The following is a 7,832-nucleotide window of genomic DNA, read 5'->3' as shown; positions in this document are numbered from 1 at the left end:
AAGGTTAATTATGGTCAATGGTGTTTCCGCCAAGGAAGCAAAATATTGGGAGGATTACCAATTCTCCGATGAATTGGATTCCGACGAGAATTCCGATGATGTCATAGAAATTACCCCAACTGAATTTAAAAAAGCAAAAGAAAATAATAAGGGAAAGGGCATAAAAATAGAGAAATCTAATTCCAACCCCGATGAACTTTATATGTATCGTCAACTCCCGAAGTCCTTAAGTTGTAACAATGACCCGGGAACCTCTAAACCACCAGGTTTTTCTAAACCAATGTGGAAAACGACGGCTCGTATTAGGGGAACATCATATATCCCTAGAAACTTGGCAAAACGAACCAAAACCGAAGAAGAAGAAACAAGCGAGTCAGAATAAGATAGTTGTATTCGTGTGGTGTAATATATGTAATATAGTGTGCTTATGCTTTATGATATATGTAAAAATTGCTTGTATTAATAAGTTTTTTTTATGAATCTAACTCTTGTCTATTTTGCAGTATAAAAACACAAAATGGATAGACAACCCAATATTTTAAGAGACCTATCCGGAGACATGATTGATGAAATCTTGTCTAGAGTCGGTCAGAATTCTTCGACACAACTATTTAAGGCGAGATCAGTTTGTAAGACATTCGAAGAACGTTCCAAGAATGCCTTGGTTTATAAAAGGCTTTCGTTCGAAAGATGGGGGATATCACATTGGGAAATCCATAAGTTACGATGTGTTTACTTTGACGCATATATTGCGGGGAACCCAAATGCTATTTTACGCAATGGGTTAAGAAATTATTTTGACTCAATATATCCGAATATTGGACTTCGTGATTTAGAAAAAGCGGCTAACATGTAACATAAAGAAGCATGTTATGCTTACGGATTAGTAATGTTCGCTTCTCACCAAAGTGAGAACAAGAACATCGGGCTACAACTATTAAACAAAACGTTCCCACAAGTGACGGAGTCGGTAATTGGGGTAAGAAATGTGGTTTTTAGATTGTTACGGGACTGTTGGACATTACGTAACCCTCGTCCCTTTGACGACGTTACAACACGATGTCTTATCAACGGCCATAACGGTTATGTTCCACAAGACCAAGGATGGGAAGTAATCCTAGTAAAACCAGAATGCATGACTTGTTTCTGGACGTATGAATTACGTGTCTTTATTGCCTTTGCTGAACGACTTGTGTACTAGCTAGAATTATCTTCACAACCATCTTGTATCAAATTTATTGTGTGCTATATTTCATGCTATATGTAAAATAAGTGGTATTGTAAGTTTGTAAAATATTGTGTAAAAGTTTGAACGCGAAATATTATTATAATCAGTTTTTCATATAGAATTGTAGTAGTTGAATAGTATATTAGCTACTAAGTATGAACTTAACGGGTAGGTACTACCCGAATTTAAACTTATAAAACGCTAATATGAAGAAAAAGCTTTTATAAATGAGTTCATATTATGCTACGAAATACTATTAACTACTCTTAATATTCTGTATGATTAACTTGTTCCATTTGACTATTTTGAAAGAAATGGCACCGACTACTCGACACACCGTGAATATGAATGAAGAGGAATTCCGTACTTTTCTAGCTTCAAACATAGCCGCAGTACAGGCTGCGCTACATACCAACAATAACCTTGGATCTAGCAGTACAGGAAATCGTGTAGGATGCACCTACAAAGAATTCACTGCCTGCAAACCTTTGGAATTTGATGGAACCGAAGGACCGATTGGATTGAAACGGTGGACCGAGAAGGTCGAATCGGTGTTTGCCATATGTAAGTTTACTGAAGAGGACAAAGTGAAGTACGCTACGCATACCTTCACAGGTTCTGCGTTAACATGGTGGAATACCTATCTAGAGCAAGTGGGACAAGACGATGCGTACGCACTACCGTGGTCAGCATTCAAGCACTTGATGAACGAGAAATACCATCCCAGAACCGAGGTCAATAAGCTCAAGACAGAACTTAGAGGGTTACGAACCCAAGGATTTGATATTACCACGTATGAAAGACGATTCACAGAATTGTGCCTATTGTGTCCGGGAGCATTCGGAGATGAGGAAGAGAAGATCGACGCATTTGTGAAAGGATTACCGGAAAGAATCCAAGAAGATATAAGTTCACACGAGCCTGCCTCCATACAACAGGCATGTAGAATGGCTCACAAACTAGTGAACCAGATTGAAGTAAAAATTAAAGAACAGACTGCTGAAGAGACCAATGTGAAGCAAGTCAAAAAAAAAGTGGGAGGAAAACGGTGATAAGAATCACCAATACAACAACAGCAGCAATTACAACAATAATCGCAACAATTATACCAACAATCACAACATCAATCGCAACTACAACAAACGGCCCAACAACAACAACAACAACAACAACAGCAACTACAACAATCATCCCAACAACAATAACAACCGCAACAACAACAACAACAATCAGAAGCAGCTATGCCAAAGGTGTGAAAAGTATCACTCGGGGTTTTGCACCAAATTTTGCAACAAGTGTAAAAGAAATGGTCATAGCGCGGCGAAGTGTGAGGTCTATGGACCAGGGGTTAATAGAACGAAAGGAACAAATGGTGTCGGAACGAGTAATGGCGGAGCAAGTAGTGTCGGAGCAAGTTATGCCAATGTAGTTTGTTATAAATGTGGAAAATCGGGCCACATTATTAGAAATTGCCCGAACCAGGAGAACACGAATGGACAAGGCCGCGGAAGAGTTTTCAATATTAATGCGGCAGAGGCACAGGAAGACCCGGAGCTTGTTACGGGTACGTTTCTTATTGACAATAAATCTGCTTACGTTTTATTTGATTCGGTTGCGGATAGAAGCTATATGAGTAGAGATTTTTGTGCTAAATTAAGTTGTCCATTGACGCCTTTGGATAGTAAATTTTTACTCGAATTAGCAAATGGTAAATTAATTTCAACAGATAATATATGTCGGAATCGAGAAATTAAACTGGTTAGCGAAACATTTAAGATTGATTTGATACCAGTAGAGTTAGGGAGTTTTGATGTGATAATCGGTATAGACTGGTTGAAAGAAGTGAAAGCAGAGATCGTTTGTTACAAAAATGCAATTCGCATTATACGAGAAAAAGGAAAACCCTTAATGGTGTACGGAGAAAAAGGCAACACGAAGCTACATCTTATTAGTAATTTGAAGGCACAAAAACTAATAAGAAAAGGTTGCTATGCTGTTCTAGCACACGTCGAGAAAGTACAATCTGAAGAAAAGAGCATCAATGATGTTCCCATTGCAAAAGAATTTCCCGATGTATTTCCGAAAGAATTACCGGGATTTCCCCCACATCGATCCGTTGAATTTCAAATAGATCTTGTACCAGGAGCTGCACCAATAGCTCGTGCTCCTTAGAGACTCGCACCCAGCGAGATGAAAGAACTGCAAAGCCAATTACAAGAACTTTTAGAGCGTGGTTTCATTCGACCAAGCACATCACCGTGGGGAGCTCCTGTTTTGTTTGTCAAGAAGAAAGATGGTACATTCAGGTTGTGTATCGACTACCGAGAGTTGAACAAACTTACCATAGAGAACCGCTACCCACTACCGAGAATCGACGACTTATTTGATCAACTACAAGGCTCGTCTGTTTATTCAAAGATTGACTTACGTTCCGGGTATCATCAAATGCGGGTGAAAGAAGATGATATTCCAAAGACTGCTTTCAGAACACGTTACGGTCATTACGAGTTTATGGTCATGCCGTTTGGTTTAACTAATGCACCAGCTGTGTTCATGGACCTTATGAACCGAGTGTGTGGACCATACCTTGACAAGTTTGTCATTGTTTTCATTGATGACATACTTATTTACTCAAAGAATGACCAAAAACACTGTGAACATTTGAGAAAGGTGTTAGAAGTATTGAGGAAGGAAGAATTGTACGCTAAGTTTTCAAAGTGTGCATTTTGGTTGGAAGAAGTTCAATTCCTCGGTCACATAGTGAACAAAGAAGGTATTAAGGTGGATCCGGCAAAGATAGAAACTGTTGAAAAGTGGGAAACCCCGAAAACTCCGAAACACATACGCCAGTTTTTAGGACTAGCTGGTTACTATAGAAGGTTCATCCAAGACTTTTCCAGAATAGCAAAACCCTTGACTGCATTAACGCATAAAGGGAAGAAATTTGAATGGAATGATGAACAAGAGAAAGCGTTTCAGTTATTGAAGAAAAAGCTAACTACGGCACCTATATTGTCATTGCCTGAAGGGAATGATGATTTTGTGATTTATTGTGACGCATCAAAGCAAGGTCTCGGTTGTGTATTAATGCAACGAACGAAGGTGATTGCTTATGCGTCTAGACAATTGAAGATTCACGAACAAAATTATACGACGCATGATTTGGAATTAGGCGCGGTTGTTTTTGCATTAAAGACTTGGAGGCACTACTTATATGGGGTCAAAAGTATTATATATACCGACCACAAAAGTCTTCAACACATATTTAATCAGAAACAACTGAATATGAGGCAGCGTAGGTGGATTGAATTGTTGAATGATTACGACTTTGAGATTCGTTACCACCCGGGGAAGGCAAATGTGGTAGCCGATGCCTTGAGCAGGAAGGACAGAGAACCCATTCGAGTAAAATCTATGAATATAATGATTCATAATAACCTTACTACTCAAATAAAGGAGGCGCAACAAGGAGTTTTAAAAGACGGAAATTTAAAGGATGAAATACCCAAAGGATCGGAGAAGCATCTTAATATTCGGGAAGATGGAACCCGGTATAGGGCTGAAAGGATTTGGGTACCAAAATTTGGAGATATGAGAGAAATGGTACTTAGAGAAGTTCATAAAACCAGATACTCAATACATCCTGGAACGGGGAAGATGTACAAGGATCTCAAGAAACATTTTTGGTGGCCGGGTATGAAAGCCGATGTTGCTAAATACGTAGGAGAATGTTTGACGTGTTCTAAGGTCAAAGCTGAGCATCAGAAACCATCAGGTCTACTTCAACAACCCAAAATCCCGGAATGGAAATGGGAAAATATTACCATAGATTTCATCACTAAATTGCCAAGGACTGTAAGTGGTTTTGATACAATTTGGGTAATAGTTGATCGTCTCACCAAATCAGCACACTTCCTGCCAATAAGAGAAGATGACAAGATGGAGAAGTTAGCATGACTGTATTTGAAGGAAGTCGTCTCCAGACATGGAATACCAATCTCTATTATCTCTGATAGGGATGGCAGATTTATTTCAAGATTCTGGCAGACATTACAGCAAGCATTAGGAACTCGTCTAGACATGAGTACTGCCTATCATCCACAAACTGATGGGCAGAGCGAAAGGACGATACAAATGCTTGAAGATAAGCTACGAGCATGTGTTATTGATTTCGGAAACAGTTGGGATCGACATCTACCGTTAGCAGAATTTTCCTACAACAACAGCTACCATTCAAGCATTGAGATGGCGCCGTTTGAAGCACTTTATGGTAGAAAGTGCAGGTCTCCGATTTGTTGGAGTGAAGTGGGGGATAGACAGATTACGGGTCTGGAGATTATACAAGAAACTACCGAGAAGATCATCCAAATTCAACAACGGTTGAAAACCGCCCAAAGTCGACAAAAGAGCTACACTGACATTAAAAGAAAAGATATAGAATTTGAAATTGGAGAGATGGTCATGCTTAAAGTTGCACCTTGGAAAGGCGTTGTTCGATTTGGTAAATGAGGGAAATTAAATCCAAGGTATATTGGACCATTCAAGATTATTGATCGTGTCGGACCAGTAGCTTACCGACTTGAGTTACCTCAACAACTCGCGGATGTACATAACACTTTCCACGTCTCGAATTTGAAGAAATGTTTTGCTAAAGAAGATCTCACTATTCCATTAGATGAAATCCAAATCAACAAAAAACTTCAATTCACCGAAGAACCCGTCGAAATAATGGATCGTGAGGTTAAAAGACTTAAGCAAAACAAGATACCAATTGTTAAGGTTCGATGGAATGCTCGTAGAGGACCCGAGTTCACCTGGGAGCGTGAAGATCAGATGAAGAAGAAATACCCGCATCTATTTCCAGAAGATTCGTCAACACCTTCAACAGCTTAAAATTTCGGGACGAAATTTATTTAACGGGTAGGTACTGTAGTGACCCGAACTTTTCCATGTTTATATATATTAATTGAGATTGATATTTACATGATTAAATATTTCCAACATGTTAAGCAATCAAACTTGTTAAGACTTGATTAATTGAAATATGTTTCATATAGACAATTGACCACCCAAGTTGACCGGTGATTCACGAATGTTAAAACTTGTAAAAACTATATGATGACATATATATGGATATATATATATATATATATATATATATATATATATATATATATATATATATATATATATATATATATATATATATATATATATATATGGTTAACATGATACTATGATAAGTAAACATATCATTAAGTATATTAACAATGAACTACATATGTAAAAACAAGACTACTAACTTAATGATTTTTAAACGAGACATATATGTAACGATTATCGTTGTAAAGACATTTAATGTATATATATCATATTAAGAGATATTCAGACATGATAATATCATGATAATATAATAATTTAAAATCTCATTTGATATTATAAACATTGGGTTAACAACATTTAACAAGATCGTTAACCTAAAGGTTTCAAAACAACACTTACATGTAACGACTAACGATGACTTAACGACTCAGTTAAAATGTATATACATGTAGTGTTTTAATATGTATTTATACACTTTTGAAAGACTTCAATACACTTATCAAAATACTTCTACTTAACAAAAATGCTTACAATTACATCCTCATTCAGTTTCATCAACAATTCTACTCGTATGCACCCGTATTCGTACTCGTACAATACACAGCTTTTAGATGTATGTACTATTGGTATATATACTCCAATGATCAGCTCTTAGCAGCCCATGTGAGTCACCTAACACATGTGGGAACCATCATTTGGCAACTAGCATGAAATATCTCATAAAATTACAAAAATATGAGTAATCGTTCATGACTTATTTACATGAAAACAAAATTACATATCCTTTATATATAATCCATACACCAACGACCAAAAACACCTACAAACACTTTCATTCTTCAATTTTCTTCATCTAATTGATCTCTCTCAAGTTCTATCTTCAAGTTCTAAGTGTTCTTCATATATTCTACAAGTTCTAGTTACATAAAATCAAGAATACTTTCAAGTTTGCTAGTTCACTTCCAATCTTGTAAGGTAATCATCCAACCTCAAGAAATCTTTGTTTCTTACAGTAGGTTATCATTCTAATACAAGGTAATAATTATACTCAAACTTTGGTTCAATTTCTATAACTATAACAATCTTATTTCAAGTGATGATCTTACTTGAACTTGTTTTCGTGTCATGATTCTGCTTCAAGAACTTCGAGCCATCCAAGGATCCGTTGAAGCTAGATCCATTTTCCTCTTTTTCAGTAGGTTTATCCAAGGAACTTAAGGTAGTAATGATGTTCATAACATCATTCGATTCATACATATAAAGCTATCTTATTCAAAGGTTTAAACTTGTAATCACTAGAACATAGTTTAGTTAATTCTAAACTTGTTCGCAAACAAAAGTTAATCCTTCTAACTTGACTTTTAAAATCAACTAAACACATGTTCTATATCTATATGATATGCTAACTTAATGATTTAAAACCTGGAAATACGAAAAACACCGTAAAACCGGATTTACGCCGTCGTAGTAACACCGCGGGCTGTTTTGGGTTAGTTAATTA

Source organism: Rutidosis leptorrhynchoides, chromosome 10 (assembly GCF_046630445.1).
Source record: "Rutidosis leptorrhynchoides isolate AG116_Rl617_1_P2 chromosome 10, CSIRO_AGI_Rlap_v1, whole genome shotgun sequence".
Lineage (NCBI taxonomy): Eukaryota > Viridiplantae > Streptophyta > Magnoliopsida > Asterales > Asteraceae > Rutidosis > Rutidosis leptorrhynchoides.
The sequence above is the reverse complement of the archived record's forward strand: the minus strand, read 5'-3'. Positions refer to the sequence as shown.